The sequence below is a fragment of the Lissotriton helveticus genome, chromosome 1_1 (genome assembly GCF_964261635.1).
Source record: "Lissotriton helveticus chromosome 1_1, aLisHel1.1, whole genome shotgun sequence".
In the NCBI taxonomy this organism is placed as follows: Eukaryota; Metazoa; Chordata; class Amphibia; order Caudata; family Salamandridae; genus Lissotriton; species Lissotriton helveticus.
This window is the reverse complement of record NC_136057.1, coordinates 747,512,129-747,528,329: the sequence shown is the minus strand read 5'-3', so window position 1 is coordinate 747,528,329 and position 16,201 is coordinate 747,512,129. Positions and strand designations below refer to the sequence as shown.

The 16,201-nt window shown below is 43.5% G+C and overlaps 1 protein-coding gene and 1 long non-coding RNA gene across 3 annotated transcripts in view; one reads left to right on the top strand and one right to left on the bottom strand.

Moving 5' to 3' along the window:
- Positions 1-4,632, top strand: part of LOC144770742 (uncharacterized) — a 62,955-nt gene extending 58,323 nt beyond the window's left edge. For both annotated transcript variants that reach the window (XR_013598996.1, XR_013598998.1), the window contains exons 3-4: positions 1,749-1,847; positions 4,370-4,632. This is a non-coding gene — a long non-coding RNA (uncharacterized LOC144770742). The remainder of the gene's footprint in view (positions 1-1,748; positions 1,848-4,369) is intronic.
- ADAMTS20 (ADAM metallopeptidase with thrombospondin type 1 motif 20) overlaps positions 1-16,201 on the bottom strand; it is a 1,463,844-nt gene that overhangs the window by 279,232 nt on the left and 1,168,411 nt on the right. The window lies entirely within an intron of this gene.

Below are 16,201 nucleotides of genomic sequence, written 5' to 3'. Positions count from 1 at the left end.
GGACGAGTAATCCCATCTTAAGTCTTTTGTGCCTTGATCGTGATTTCCTGGTTGAGTATTAGGTCTCTTAGCGGTTACAGGGGGGTCCTGGTCAGGACTGCTATCCGAGTCAAGGTTACTATCCCCCAAGGATGAAATCCATTCCTCATCAGACCACTCAGCTCCTTCTGATACAGAAAAAAAGCAATCGCTGGGATCTGTATACTTTTCATACTCCAGCCTTTCCTTTTCTTTTTCCTTTGCACTTAGTAGAACATCAGAAGAGCATATCCCCCCAGTGCTTTCCTCTCCCAGGTGCTGATCTGCTTCATGCGCAGCCCCCCAACTACTGCTTTTTCCTGTAAGTCCAGTATATCTTTGTTTACTTCTATAGCCTTATCAGTGACCACCTCACTGGCACCCTACTTATTCATGTCCAGAGCATTGTCATACATATCATCACCCCCCCACCCCCCCACAGAGCAATCCGTAGGAGCTATAGGTGGAATGATGGCTGCAGGGGTGGTTGGTTCTATTTGTTTATCCACTCTTCTTTGGGGGGGGGGGCTGGGACTCTTCTGTGCTCACCTCATGTTGAAGCGAACCTCCTGCATCTTTCTGCTGGCGCGGTGCTAACCCGGCTTCTTCCTCCTCTCCTGCTGACCGTGTATGCTGCTCCTTGCTGCCTCGTGTGAGCATTTCCGCTATGGTTGGGACCGCTAGACGATTCTTGGCCGTATTACCACCTTTCCCTTTCCTCGAGGGATCCGGGTTGGTGTCCGCAGCTTCCGCGGCATGTCTCCATCGCCCTCCACCAGCACACCTTTCCCTTTCCTCGAGGGATCTGGGGGTGGTGTCTGCAGCTTCCATCGCCCTCCACCGGCACGCCAGGCTCCATGATGGCTGATTCCGCAGCCGCCTCTCCTCTCAGCTTGCGGGCTACCCGCCGCTGCCTTCGTTGCAGCTCCCGCTTCTGATTTCAGGGCCATGACTCCTCTGCTCCGTCCACTCTGTCGCCGTCAGATAGCCAAGAGCTCCCCACACGAATGCACCAACAGCGATACAAGCCTAGCAAGACTCACGGAGCTCCGCCAGAGTAAGTGGTAAGCCCTACGCTTCAACATAGGTTTTTAACTCAGGATTTGATGCGGACAAGATCAGAGACACCATAATATCGATGGGGTTTTCAATTTTCAACCAAACCGACCCACCAGTGCTGCCTCAGGCCACTATGCAGCCGCCATCTTACTCCCGTCCCATTGGAGTAATTTGAATGCATTGATTTATCTGTACTTTTTGTATATGGAACATAATTATACATGTGTATTTAAATGATACAAATACCTACAAGTGTGATATATTTTGTGTGTCATTCAACTAAAACAATTTATTAGGCTACACAATAAACACTTTTGCCACTCATTAGTCTATTTGCCATGAGGTGGGCAGATATGTTGACATGTTATGTTCAAAATAAGCTGCTTTAATCAATTTACAAATATTTCATAGACCAAAAAAGCAGGCAAATCTCCTTTATTTTTCACAACTTTCTTTAGCCTACTTTAAAATTGTCAACATGGTGCTTTGTCGAATTATACATGCATTAACTGATAATGTTTACAAATGTATGGGTTAACCACTATATTTTGGTTACATCACTACTTACTATACTCCAAATGCTTGTGGTCACGTATCATTGTTATCAGAAATATTAATTATCTTTACTAGTTTGAAAGAAATCATATCTTTATTTTTTTCTTTTAATACAGGTTTTTTCATTAACATTTTTGTGAAACTGGAAATTCTGCTCTATTACTAAAAAAGAAAACAACAAACTTTGAAGGAGATGATCTTCCAGCATAAGTGAGGTAAGTACAGTGTACAGCAACCCAAACATTACAGGGAGTGCCTTAGGTGGAGATTGTATTTCACACAGAAGCCTTGAATTTTCTGTGAGTGAAGATACAATTTACTATGCTAGACTTAGCACCAGCTATAAAACTCATGCAGATTTTGGTGGTAAGGCTGACCTGATGATCAATGAACCACTGAACATAGTCACACGTAGGGACAATAGATCAACATTTAGAACCCGGGACGGACTCTAGGAATCACATCCACAAACAGCAAGTATTACACAACTGCATTTTCTTATATACTTAAAAGACTCAACTTAGACAGTCACCTTCACCTTTCTGTATCTGTTCAATCAATCACTTTATGGGGGCTACGTCATCTGCACCATGCCTGGGATAATTTGAACCTGTTAAACATGGATTATATTTATGGCAAAATCTATTACAATATATATGTATATTTGATTGGTATTGTTAACTGGCATCAAGCATAGTTATCAAAAAGTATTGCGGTGAAGAGAACCAAGTAATCTTACTGCGCTGCATTACAGGGAAAGGGCAAGAATGTGCCGTACTTATCACAATGCAGTATATTCCAGCCTTATACCCAGCGCTGGTGCACAATGGGCTGCCTAGGGCTAACGCAGGCACCATTTCACCATGGTGCATGGGTGCCGGTGTTGCATGCAGGATTGTTTTTGTGCAGAAAGGGGCACCCTCCTGCACAAAAGCAAATCCCCTAAAGCCATGTCCTCTAGCTATGTGTGTTGCAGAATGCAGCACAGATAGAAAGAGGAAGTAAAGAGGAGAAATAAAGATATTTCTCCTGTTACGCCTCCCCTGGGAAGGCATAGCATTTTGGTGCATTCCCAGGTCTACCAGTAATGGTAAATCTGGGAATACGTTAAAATCCACGGGTATTGCATGGTTAGGAGGGATACTCTATAGGTATTTTTAGTTGCATGGGACCACTCATGCAACACCCATGGTAAGCATCCCTGGGGCAGAGTGACGCAACACAGCGATTTGCACTGCAGTACTCTGGATTTAGCAAGCCACTCAGTGCTACGCAAAGTATCAATGCGTGTCTTGATAAATTGCATTTTAGAGTTGCATTGCACATGCACCACGTTGCATGGTGCAAAAGCGATGTAACCCTTACATGAATATGGCCCCAGTGTTGGCATGAATGGATATGACAACCTCAGGTATATTTAATGCAATATATGACTGAGTTCAGAGAGAACCACTGTTCTGATATTATGTTATACCCAGGTTCCCTCAATGAATGAGGGCCAGCCCAGTATTTTGTTTTGGAAAATAGAGTAACTCAGATAGGCGAGGATTCCACCACTATATGCCAGTTTACTTTGACTATGTAACTGTTGCAACTGTGCTGATTATATTACTGCAAATAGAGCGTTTCGTAAATATTCCACCGGTGATGCTATTAATATGATGCTGAATAAGTCAGCCTACCAGATATACTGCTCAGATTTCACATAGTGTTGCTGAAATATACTTAAGTTTTGTATACTAAATGTGACAGACTATGAGGTTCCATAGTTCTTTGCCAATTTCACATTGCTCAAGATAAACAGAGACTTTTGAGACCATATCTACATTGTCTCCAAAGAACTGCCATGGCAATTTACTAACTGTAGTGAACATTTCCGAATTGCTATTCCAATTTATTTTATTTTATGTACGGGAATTAATCCACTTGTTTAGGACTTGCCCGCATCTACCCTGTCTTGCACTTTTACTTCACACTATCTACAACAATTAAATTGGCTACCTTTTTCTTCACAATGCAATTTGTGTTTTCGAAGTGCTGTTTTTAAATATAATCGCTTTCTGTCCCCTTCTGATTTAGCGTACCTCACCTATCCCTCGGCTCCTACTCACAGTCTGCCTCTTTGCTTTCCACAGCCCACCCACACCTCCATGTGCGCATTCACGTTTCCGATCATTTGCATTGTTAGCCTTTCTGTTGTGGAACTAGCCTTCAATGTCTGTTAGATCTGCTTCTACTTTTGTTCAAATATTTGTTAAAACATCATCTATTGTCTAACTCCTGTACTCCGAGACAATGCATGTAGCCTGACTGGCTTGCTCGTGATTTGTCTTTTTCTGCTATTTTTGGATAAAGGTGCTATAATACATCCAATAAATAAAATACATCTCTTATTAAAGCTGATGTTGTTTCAGTACACAGTCTCAAAACATAGTTTTGCAAGCAAATCAAGTTTTTGCGTTTACTAAGGAGGTCAGCATAAATGTGTATAGGTCAAACAGAAACAAGCCAGAAATGGCTATATTGCAGTGCTCATGTGAGGTTAGTCGTCACGAATGTAAAACATATGGAATACTTTGCATGCCACGTTTATTACTAACATTGTCTGGGCCTGATATCATTTGAATCAGATATTATATGGGTTCCAGATGTATTGCAGATGTTTTTGTAAATTTAATATTATCAAAAAGTCTATATCAGAAAATATGTAACTCTTCTTTTTATTATTGGTTTTTAGATTGAAACGGGGTCTCTTTCTTCTAAACTTCAAAGTACTACTAAATGACTGTCAGTGCAAGAAGATCGGCATACATGTGTTTTTTCGAGTTTTGTTCTGTTAACCAAGGATAATTGTTTATAGCAGCTGCAAGACAAATTTATTTTCTAATATAAAATCTATAAAGATAAGTAGTATGCCATACGATAAAATGTATAACATGAAAAAGTACTCTACACAACTGCATACCGTCCTAATTTACTCCTTATAAATGTCTAAAATACTCAAAGTGTTTACTATATCACATAAAAGCACACCATACAAATGCTTACAATGCTACAAAACATTAAAAGCTATATATAATGAATAATAGGTAAACATTGAAATTGCTGGGGCATTAAAACAACGCCTCAGTATATATTACACGAATTCCATAGTCCAAACTGATCCCACTTAAAACCGCTGCAGCACAAACACTCAACTATATAAGGTGAAGAAACCAATAATTAAGGACTCTGGGGCATATTACCAACAACTAGCGATAATTATCGCTATGTTGGTTTAGCGGCGATATTTTTATCGCCGAGCTGCGGCGATTTTTATCGCTTAGGAACTTTGCTATTATCAAGGTTTATCTCCTAAGCAATAAAAATCGTCCGAAATGCATGAATATTGCTGAAAAGTCAGCGATATTCATGCATTACCGAGCTAATGCTCATAGCCATGTTATCCACCTACCATTGGATAACATGGCTAAGAACTGCTCAGGGGTAGGTGTTAGATTTTGGAGATATTCGCGCTTAGCGCGAATATCTCCAAAAGTTGGTAATAGGAGATAGCGATGTTAGCGACTGTTTCCAGTCGCTAACATCTTGGCACGCCCACTTTGCATGTCATTAGTGATAAATATCACTGACATGCAAAGCGGGGCCCAAGATGGTCGCTATCTCCTACTAGCTGTCGCTAACTGGTGTTAGCGAGAGCTAGGTAAAAGGGAGATAATTTTATCTCCGCTTTCTTGGCTTTTAAAGCCAAAAAAGCGGAGATAAACCCCCTTGATAATATGCCCCTCTAGTCGGTGTAAATTGGAATCGTTAACTTCACAAATGCAGAGTGCAGTAACTTAAAATCATGAACAACAGCGACGGGAGAAAGGATTGGAAAGTACCTGATTGACAAAGGTTTGTTTTTACAGAGTTTTATATAGCGCAAAATTGACCCAAAGGTATCGGGGGCGAGCGCTTTACACGAGCACCAGTTGCGTCACAAGAAGACACATACATTGTTGGTAGGCACGTGGAGATTAAGTGATTTGCCCAGAATCACAGGATATTGTGCGTCCCTGCCGAGACTCGAAACTGGTTCCCAGCTCCGAGGCAGACCGTCCTAGCTGTTAGGCCAACTCCTCTCCCTTGTCTTAAGCTTGATGCTGCATTTGGCCTCTAACGGCTAGGATAGCCCGCTGCAGGATTAGAGGACACGTTCTTTTCTTGTGAAAATAGCAAATGCAATCATATGAAGTTTTAAGTTAATTACTACACGTAGAGTAATACTTAAGTCTCTTTCTAATGCAATTCAGGAACAAGGGCATAGAGTTACACATTTTAATAATTGTATATGTCACCGTTCCCATATTTGAAATGGGTGGGACATGTAGTAACTTTGCATGCATGTTTAAGCAACATAGGGCTATATTCACAAGAAAGTGTGACAACTACCGCAAAAGTAGAGTAACGCAACTTTCAGCATCGCAGTCCATCATGGGAAAATAATCCTGTGACAACTTGGAATTCACAACATGGCGATAGCATGCAATAGTTTGTCGACACCATGGACAATGTCCGCGAAACAACCACAGCGACGGAGATAAAGACACATTCCCCCAACTAGACAAAACCTGCAATGGTCACAAGCGCAATAAGAAAACAGTGACAACCGGCACGAGGGCAGCAATACTCACGCCCAATGTGGGAAAATAGTACATGACCAGCACGCAGAAAATGCCACTGAACAAAAATCATCAACAACGGAGTACGACGAATACACCCTGGCCAACTGCAGAGGACAACATGTACACCACAACATCCAAGCACCGTGGAAGAACAGAACCTACAGGCACACCGCAAGAAAGAGACCAGTGGCAGACAGAGTAGAGCCATAGGAGCAACACACCCACCATGCAGCATACACACACAATCAGTAGTGTACCCTGGCAGTGACAACATTCTGGGTCAAACAACACCCCCACCACATTTGAACCTAGGACACAACTGGTTCTGCAAATGTGCACAACCTGCCAAATCACATCTGGAACACAGGGAAACATAACATCAAAATGTACAAGTACAAGCTGAGACCTGCAAAAATGTTTTATTCACACATTCAGTGCATTTGGACATTTTCTACTGTCGCTTGATTGCCATAGACGGTCACCATGTGACGTGCTCATGAGAAGTAAGTGTCAATGATGGTATTCCTACTTGCCATTCCTGCCGCTGCTGCAGTAGGATGTGGGCCACCTGCCCCATCACCACCATCATCGGCCGGTACCTCTGAAACTGGGATCCATGGGGCCCTGGTGCGAACACAGATGTTGTGCAACACACAACATGCAACGATAAGCTTGCAAACGAGGTCCGGGCTGTACAGGAGCTTCCCACCTGTGCCATCCAGGCACCTGAAACATGACTTCAACACGCCAAATCTGCGTTCAACGATGCCCCTGGTACGTATGTGGGCAGCATTGTTCTGCCTCTGGGCGGGAGTGTTCAGATCTCAGAGGGGTGTCATCATCCAAGGGCAGAGTGCATATCCTTGATCAACTGTGACAGTGCAGGGAGAAAAGAGTCAATACTTGGTTCAGCAGAATGTACTGGCAGGTCCACCAATCGACCAGTGACGCCTTTGGTAGCTGTGTGTGGGGTGAGGGTTTGCCAGCCCGCAGGGATGAGCTGATGCTGGCAACTACACCACCAGTCTGTATAGGGTGCAGGGGTAGGCCAGAATGACCATGGAGTGTTGTGGTCATGTAGTTTGACATGTTGAATATGGTTTGGTCATGTGTGCATCCCCACAGTTGTGTATTGTGCTGTTAAGGCATTGGGATGTGTGGTGTGTTGACTTGGTACTTACCAACAAGCAGTCCTTTTCCATATGTGCAATCCTGGAAGCGCAGGTTGTTGATGGAAGATGAAGGAATCATGCACACTGTCTGGGTAGTTGGCGACGAACTTGGTGAAGAGTCCCCGGTGGTCCACTATTGGCTGCACATTGATAGAATGCGTGTACTTTCTGTTGCGGTAGTGGTGTGCATTATCCACAGGGGGCACAAGTGGGACATGTGTGCAGTCATTTGCCCCCAACACGGCCAGAAATCCGGCTATGGCGTAGAAGCCTTGCTTGGTCTCCAGCTGTTCCTGCGCAGTGTTGGGGAAGTGAAGGTACTGGGGTATTAAGCTTAGGATGGCATCCAGAACAGGTGTGATGAACTTTGATAGAGCTAGCTGTAAGACCACTCTGACTCTAGCAGTTGTTGGCTGGAAGGTACCAGAGCCCAACAGGTGCAGCACAGCCAGCAGCTTTGTCTGCGGAGCGATGTTGGTTCTCTGCTGTGTTGGGACCGTCAGCCTGTGGGCGATGTGGGTCAGGATGCGGTGAATGGTTGTTCTTTTGAGCCTGTAGTGGACAATGACTTCCTTGGGCGTTAGGTCTGTGAGAGTCGTGCGTTTTCTGTAGTCTTACTCTGCGCTGCCTCTGTGGTGGTCGGAGGGGGCGGATCTGGGTCCAGGGCATGGTGGCAGTGGGTATTGTGGCCCTGTTGGGGCTCCAAGCTGCATGATGAGTAGCTCCATGGTGTCGTTCATTCTTCGGGTGTGGCTGTGTGCGGGGCTCCATTGCCTACTTCAAGTAGTCGTCCGCCATTACACCTGCTTGAGGCAGGTGTTAAATACCTGCTGCTAAAGCGCCTTATCACGTGTTTCGTGTTCTTATCGCCCATCTGTCTGGTCGTTGTAAATGTTGAGCTGTGGTGTTGTCTCAGCTTTTGTCACAGGAACGCCTACTCTGCATCTCATTAGCGACAGTTGCGGGGGTCCTCTGTGGCGATGTTTTTTGCGGCTGCTATTGCGGGAAAAGTGGTGCTCTGGGCTTTTAGCACCTGCTTGTAAATGGTGGGGTAAATTTATCACGACTTTGGCTGCGATAAAGTGCAGTTAATTCCGCGATAGCTCCGTGTGAATATGCCCCAAAATCTGGGTGAAGGCCTCCACCTATGCTATTTAGCATTACAAAAGAAAACATCACAAGTGGCAGCACGTAAATGCACCCTAGGATCTGCCCTCTTGACGTTGTTCCATCAGACAGTCTGGGTGCTATACATCAGGTACACTAGTGTGTTGTGTGTGTGTGTGTATGTGTTACTTTGTTTGGGACATGCAATGTGTTATGCTGTATGTGCAAAGTAATGTTTAACGAAAGATGAGATAAATCATGTTTTTTAAGTATGTGCAACCTTTATGTTAACATTTTATAAGGTAATTTGCTTAAGGTTGAGTAGATTATGGTCAGGAACAAGAATTAAAACATGCTGACTCCGAAAAAATATTATACTATTTAAAATGATTAACTGTTTAACAGTTATTAATATAAAGAGTAATAACATATTGAGCTTAAACAGAACATGAGGCAAAAACAACAGGTGATGGACAGAATGCAGAACATTGTCATACATTCACCCCAGTACAGAGATCTGGGCCTAAATCCATCGTTTTTTTGCACTCCACAAAGGCATGGTCAGCAAAAAAACTATGGATTTAGTCCCAGATCTCTGTACTGGGGTGAATGTATGACATTGTTCTGCATTCTGTCCATCACCTGTTGTTTTGCATTTGTCACCCCGAGTGGGACGGGTATGCTCAGACGTGAGACCCGTGCTCTCCATGCCACTGGAATCAAGCTATCCAGGCTGAAGAGGGCTGAAAGCCCGAAACCGGTCCTTGGATGCTTGTTTCCAGTCCAGGGACGACCTGACTTAGCAGTTCGGGCTGGACTGTTCCCATGGGGCACAGGGTCAAGACTGATTTGCATATGGCTGGGTTCAAACTGGAAAGGCATGGTCAGCAAACAAACGATGGATTTAGGCCCAGATCTCTGTACTGGGGTGAATGTATGACATTGTTCTGCATTCTGTCCATCACCTGTTGTTTTGCATTAAACAGAACATGAAACATAAGTGCAAATGCCGGAAATCAACCCAATTTAAGAAACTGTATATTTTGAGCACCAATAGGCCACACACACTTTAAGTTGCTCATTTGGCCCTTCAATGCATCACAAATAAGAGAAAAGGGTTGTTGAAAGATACTTTCACTGAGATAGGATCCTGCTGACTGCACAGACAACACAAATGTCACTGAATCTACTAGCCAAAGTGGAAAATAGAGTATGTTGTTCCAGAGAGGAAAAAACGTAGTCACATTTGTTTTCTGTCTTCTCTATCGATTTTTACCATTTAATCACATGCATCTCTCTTAAAGGGCAGCCTTAAGGCACCAACAATTGTGAGCAGGGATGCCGAGGTAAGGGTGGCACAGCATTTCAATCATTATCTCAAGGAACTAATGTGTACCAAAACATTCCTGCGGGACAGGTAGCACGCGCCTTGACGTTAATGCACTTGTTGGATTTTAAGTTGTGAATTTGCCCATATGTGCTAGTCATGCAACCGCTTTAACTGTCTCTTACCCTCGTTCAATGCCTTCTCTCCTTTAACAGGACTGAAAGCTGGAGGAATGGTAGCGGCATTTGCTAGTACCAGTGTTCAGTGCTACCTCTCTTTTTGTCTCTTATATCGCATTTTAACATGTGCCAGGCAAATCATTTTACCCATCAATTTCCCAGATTGTTATTACCCCAAATGACTCACTTGCTCCATGCACCCAAGAAACTGGCAGAAAGAAGAAAGGCAGCATTTAAAATGGAAAACAACATGCTGGAGTTCTAAGATCCTAAAGGCCAAGTATAAATAGAATTGAGAGCCATGGGAAAGAACAGCTACTTCATGGTGGTCTTCCAAGTTTACGAGGAGCATCATTGGCAGTCCCTCAATATTAGGCTGTACTCTGTTGTACAGATTGGATGTTTCTAAACTCTTTTGATGTCTCATAAAACCTACTAAAGACACCGAGTCGAAGGCTTTTTTAGCTACGACCCTTATGCAGCAGACATAGAGCATCAGTGGAGTGTGCAAATGAATCATTTTTTATATCCAACAGTTACATATTTGTAACTCTAGTGTTTGATATTATCTCAAAGTCTACTAAAGGTTCATGCTCAATAGCTGGAAACAATTTCTTGCTCGTGCTATTCTTTCACCACTAAAATGACAAAGCTGTGTCCCACGATCCATATGAGCTCACTAGTTGGAGCTCATATGGAGAAGTGTGGCTCAATGGTTAGAGCGGCAGACCCTGATGCAGAGGTCTAGCCCAGGACCAGGGTTCAATTCCCCGCCTCGGCGGGTCTTGGGCTCAATTTCTTGCTCATGCTATTCTTTCACCACTAAAATTACAAAGCTGTGTCCCACGATCCATATGATCTCACTAGTTGGAGCTCATATGGAGAAGTGTGGCTCAATGGTTAGAGCGGCAGACCCTGATGCAGAGGTCTAGCCCGGGACCAGGGTTCAATTCCCCGCCTCGGTGGGTCTTGGGCTCAAAATTCCACGGACCTGATCATTCTCGCCTCGGTGCCTATTCCAATCATGCAGTCCCACTCTGCAACTCTGGGCAATAGCTTGCTTAATCTCCACAACGGCCCCCACAACGCTAAGGATGCCTGGCCTCCACCTTGGGGGTGCCCAGGAGTGGACACCTCACAGGGAAAGCCAGGATGGGTTCCACAGTGGTATTCGTACAAGCGCCTTGAGACCCTTGCGGGTGAGTAGTGCACTATACAAGTATCAATTTACATTTACATTACATTACTAGTTACACGTAATTACATTAATTGCACCGTTTACTACACCAGGCTATTTAACCAATCAGCAAAGTCTTAGTCTTCGATTACAGTGACTAAGAGGTGGTGTAATATCACAGTAGGATACATTAGGGAGAAAAAATAATTGAATAACTGAGTCATTGACCCAGTGTAAACTGGGAAATGCTGATAATAAGACAGGAGTGTAAGCATTTCATAGAATAGTTAAAAATCAAGAGTTACACTAGACATGTCAGAGTCAAAATATCTTTATTTCGATTGTTTCATCATAAAAGATAATGCCATGCTAAAAAACATTGATAAAACTTACAAGTGATCAAAATGGCATTTACAAACATTTTATATACAGTTTAGAACATGCAAACAATCTAAAATGGTATTAAAAAAACGTTGTAGTGCAACCAAGACAAATCTCTGTAGGGTCACTCAACTATGTCCTATTTAGCCCTCAAAATCCACACCCATCCCAGAAATTTGGCTACAGCTATAACTATTGGTTCACTCGTGTCTGACCTGAGAATCCTTAAAGCCTCACACCCTACCCTTGTGGACATATTACGACAGATTGGTTTTAGCCGTTTGGCCCGTGGGGCTGCATAAGCCGAGCACTCAAAAAAAAATGGGCAATGGACTCTTTGCGGTCTGGACACCAACGACAGGAGTCAGACTCCTGGCCTTTCCACTTTTTTGCAAACACTCCTGTTGGCAGGGAGCCAACCCTTAGCTGGTGATAGAGTTTTCTGTCGCTAGACCTGGTAACTGTGTCCCAATAATCTTCTAAGCGAGGGTCTGTTTTGAGCTCTAGAAATAGTCCCGACAGTGAGGTAGAAGACACTTGTCGAGCAAGTTTCTGATATATTGTTGACCACTAGACTAGACATGCATATTTGCAATATTCTTATTTTTGCAATTCTAAATTCTCCTTTAGGTGTTATGTTACCTTTGAATGGATAGTGTAGGTCTACAGTTGTGTCAAATAATTCATATCTAGTGTTGCCACTCCATGTGGGAAACCTCTCTTTAAGATAAAAAAAAACATAAACCACTACCCTGAAGTGAATATCTGTGAAGATAAGTGGAGAGGATCATACCACTTTGAGAATACGCTTTACAGTATCATCCTTAACAAGTAAGTATATACCACAGGCCACTGATTGATACAAATCAGAGACTGAACTTTCAATTTTCATAAACCTAAGCGAGGTCAAGCATATTATGTTTGTTTGGGAAAACGACGGATTCAATGACTGTAAAACTATTCTGGTCTAACGGCTCACATACAGATGTTGGTGCTGGAAGACTAGGTTGTAATTCCAGCTATGGCAATTGACCAAACTTGAGCAGTTTTAGGCACATGGCTTGCTACAGGCAACTCAAGGTATAAATACATATAATGTACGTAACAAAAAATCATCTGTGTTTTTTGGTGCTGTCCTGATTACTTATTCCTTGCCAACACATTGGTCTCTGTAATCTAGTCTATATCTCACACCAACAGTTTGAAAAACTTTGCTACTCTATAAATGTTATCTGGAATAATTCACTGCTCTCATTTAGGCCTGACACTATTTTCTCCTCGTCATGTTGACATATAGGTGATCCTCTTTGACTCCAAACACTTCTTCAGATGGCTTGTATGGTGAAGTGGTACATCAACCACTGTTTGTTGGATTGTGCTCTAAAACTCATGCTTCCTGCATTCAAGGAATTATCGGGATACCTCCTGCCAGGTGATCTCAATGAAGAATGTTCTAGACACACCTGACCACCTGGCTGCTACCACATCTTGAACGCCAGCAGGTCAAACTATGATACTCGTGTCCCAGCAGTGCTCCCACCAAACCGCGAACATCACTGCCCGGAATGATTCCTCATGTGTCAGCCTCCCTACAAAGCATTCTCACGTCATGCGTAAGTGGATATAGTGCTTCGAAAATTAACACAATTCAACACGAGAGTATCTGCTGGAGAGATTTGTGCAGGCACTTTTACGATCAAGATTCCATGGGATTGGGCACCACTGTTGACCAGAGGCCTGCCTGACCAGTGTCGACACCGGTGGAACCACCTTACTCCTTGACATGGTGCTCTTGATTAAAATGATGTGAAAAAATCCTGGAGATTACACATCTGCAATAACACTACTTCTACTACTGCTACTATTACAAATAATAATAATTGTACACTGGCTGATTAGATTGTGTGTTTTTACACAACCCTCAGAATATTACAAACAGGTGCGCCTTCGTCGATCGCAGCTGGAAGATAGAAGGCTGAGTTGATCTTTCAGTTGCAGAGGGCTAGTATCAAACGAAATAATGTAGAGTTGACCCCTGCTCTTGGCTAATGCACCTTTGTTTCAGATATCTACACTTATACTGAAAATCACTATTATTTGGCATTTCGTTTCTATTTACAACGTTGATGTTTGTTGTAATGCAAGGAACCCTAAATAGATATCAAAAGCACATCTGTTTTTTATTTTTTTTTATTTTTATTTATACCATACAACTGTAAAGCCAAACTGGGTTAAATGGTTAACATTTTATAAACAAATCTAAGAAAACATGACAATTTCACGATTGGTTTACAAATGCATAGGATGGGTTAGGTAGGACGTATAAGCATTGTACAGAGCAGGAGTTTTTGACCTGAAGGACTGTACTTCAGCAACTTTTCAGCCTTTCAAAGCGACCAGGGCTCGGTCAGGATAACCAACCATAGGAGAAACACTTTAGAGTATCAAAATGCATTTTTCGTGGTTGCCCCAGTCACCTATAATACTCATGGTCTGGATCCATGCTATAGAGAGTTCTAGAGTTTTGCAAACAATCGAAGCAATGTTTTCGTAACAAGCCGCTGTTTGTACCTTAATAAGTCTCGCCTACAGAGTGATTGATCTGTGCTGCGAGATGTATTCTTTACGTTCAGTGGGCTTTAAACCCACCCGCTCTATAACATTAGTTGTTTTCTTTGTCACTCTTATTTTTAATTTTTTGATTGCTTAGCTCCCACCGGCTTCCCTTCCTTTCTTGTGTTAGCTCCTCCCTGGAGCATGGACCACGTATATGTGTTTTTCCTCGTATTTCTTTTTTTTAATAGGCATTTCAGTATTGCTCCTGGACATGCAAAGTGAGTTCCAATTTTTTACACATGCCTACAGCTTCTTATTTATGTTGCTTTCATCTAATCTTCTGTCTCTATTGACACTTTAGTTACCTAGACCCACAACTATACTACTCAGTGCCACTCCACTCTACTCCACTCTATGCCACTCAAATTTACTCCACTCCACGCATTTCAAAGCCTCTGCAGGCCACACCACTCTACACACTCTACTCTATGCCGCTCTTCTCTACGCCACTCTATGGTACTTCATTCTGTACAACGAGTGCCATAGAACTCTACGACACTACACTCCAGGCCACGCCACTCTCCTCTATGCCACTCTAACTTCATTTTCTCCCATTCCACTCTACACCACTCCACTCAATGCCATTCCACACCACTCTTCTCCACTCTACACCACTTCATTCTATTCTACGCCGTTCCATGACACTACTCTCCACACAATGGCACCACTCTAGTCTACTCTATGCCACTCTACTGCACTCCACTCTACTAAACACCACTGTACAACACTACACTTTACTGCATGCCCCTCTAGTCCAGGCCAATCTAGTTCATCCCACTCTATGCCTCTGTACTCTATGCCAATCAATGCCACTTCACGTTTTACAAATCTAATCTACACCACTACTCTACACCACTCTAGTCTATACTACACTACAATCAGCCACTCTCCAGTACACCACTCCGAACTGTGCCACTCTACTTGACAGCACTCTACCCTATGCCATTACCCTACACCACTCCACTCTACTCCACTCTATGCCACGCCACTCAATGCCACGCCACTCAACTCTATTCCATGTGACTCCACTCATCGCCACTCTCTTCTACGACACTCAATGCCATGGGATTAACGTTTAGTGAAGCTGTACAGTAGCCATAGTGCTGTTCAACATGGCTGAAAGACACTACCAGAGCAAATAGCTCGCCGACAGGCGAGACCTATTAGCTTAGCAAATGTTGGTTTTATCAGCAGCCAGTTGTTTCAACTACAGAGAACAGAGTTAAACTGGAGGCAAGAGCGTATTTTCATGTGTTTCCTTGGGCTATGAGTACAGTAGTAGGCAGTTCCGTCAACACCCCGAGGCTAGATCTGTGCAATTGTAAAAAGAACAATAGATGGACAGAATGCTGCACAATGTCAAACATGCACCCCAGTACAGAGATTTGGGCCTAAAACCATCGCATTTTTGCTCCTAATGGCATTCCAGGGCAGACCCAGCCATATTCAAATCTGTTTTGACCCTGTTCCCCATGGGAACAGTCCAGCCCGAATTGCCAGGCCAAGTCCTCCTGAACTGGAAATAAACATCCTGGTACTGGTTTTGGGCCATCACCCAATATTAGCCAGGCTAGCTTAATTCCAGCGGCATGGAGAGCACAAGACCCACGTCTGGGCATACCCATTCAACTTTGGGTGACAAATGCAAAAAGAAAAATTGATGGACAGAATCATGCACAATGTCAAACATTCAACCCAGTACAGAGCTCTGGGCCAAAATCCATCTTTTTTTTGCTTCCCATGCCATTCCAGTTTAGACCCAGCCATATGCAAATTAGCCTTGACCCTGTTCCCCATGGGAACAGTCCAGCCTGAACTGTCAGGCCAGGACCTCCCTGGATTGGAAACAAGCATCTTGGTACTGGTTTCAGGGCATCACCCCCCATCAGCCAGGCTAGCTTAACTCCTGCAGCATGGAGAGCACAGGACCCATGTCTGGGCAT